The 1,104-nt window shown below is 37.5% G+C and overlaps 1 protein-coding gene across 1 annotated transcript in view; it reads left to right on the forward strand.

The window, feature by feature from the left end:
* The first annotated feature begins 385 nt into the window (after positions 1-385).
* Positions 386-1,104, forward strand: part of SEMA5A (semaphorin 5A) — a 1,142,184-nt gene continuing 1,141,465 nt past the window's right edge. The window contains exon 1 of the mRNA XM_053715801.1: positions 386-759. The gene's annotated coding sequence lies outside the window, so the exon portion shown is untranslated. The remainder of the gene's footprint in view (positions 760-1,104) is intronic.

Raw genomic sequence — 1,104 nt, forward strand, 5'->3', positions numbered from 1 at the left:
ACTGGAGTTATTGATTGTATAAAAAGCTAATGTAACCCTGGGGTATATTTCTGTTGGACATTGTTTTATTTACTGTAAGACCCATTAATATAATAGTACAAACAAACGCAAGTCAATAACAAAAATTAAATACAGGCACCAGCAATATATTAACATTTCCATATAGTGTAAATCCTAAATTGTATTTCTCCTTATGATAACTGCATGGTTATTACGAATTATATTTTAAAAATATGCATTATAGGGGGGGGGACAAAAGAATATTATGAATGGGAGAGTAGAACATAGTGACCGAATTCCAGAATCCTGGAGAGGGAGTCAGAGAGTGAGAAGCATGAGTTCATTGGTTCTGCTCTGGCCTCATACACACCAACACTAACAATCCTCCTCCTGTCGCTGCTGCTGCTGCTGGGCTGCTTCAGATCAACACAGAGAGAAAGCAAAAGGCAGTGAGTGTGTGTGTAAGAGTGACAGGGAGAGATGGGGACAGCTTCCTATACACCAGCAGTCTCTGATATCTGCGGATTAATATGAAGCTGCATCACTGCATTGGTGCATAAGCTTTCACTAACCTAACTGGATCTATACAACTTTTGGCAAGATCTTTGTTTCCCTGGAACATTTTGGATTGAGCACAGCACAGCTTCCTGTGTATATGATATAACGTTGCCTTGTATGCTAAATCTGGATGGGGACTTGTGAGTTTTATTCTGTTCATCTTGTTTTATGACTTGGGTTACACGGATTACTTTGTATCAGGTGAGTGTTAATTGTTTCATTCTCTGCACTACACGGATGAATACAATACTATATAGGGTTATGTTGTTGCACTGTAGTTTAACCCATGGCAGAAGTATCAGATTGCTTTGTAGCATGTAGCTGCAAGATATAAACAAAAAGCACAGGAAAGAAAGAGTAACTTTGTTTGCAGTGTAATGTTACTCACTTCTATTATTAAGTGTTTTTTGCTACCATAACATGTGCTAAAGCGTTACACTTACCAGGTGAAATATATTAATGAACCAGTAAGTATCTCACTCAAGTTACCTTAGGTTATATTTATGACTTCTACTGTTTTAAATAGTAACAATGCACCAGATAAGC

The sequence above is a fragment of the Bombina bombina genome, chromosome 5 (genome assembly GCF_027579735.1).
Source record: "Bombina bombina isolate aBomBom1 chromosome 5, aBomBom1.pri, whole genome shotgun sequence".
Taxonomy (NCBI): Eukaryota; Metazoa; Chordata; class Amphibia; order Anura; family Bombinatoridae; genus Bombina; species Bombina bombina.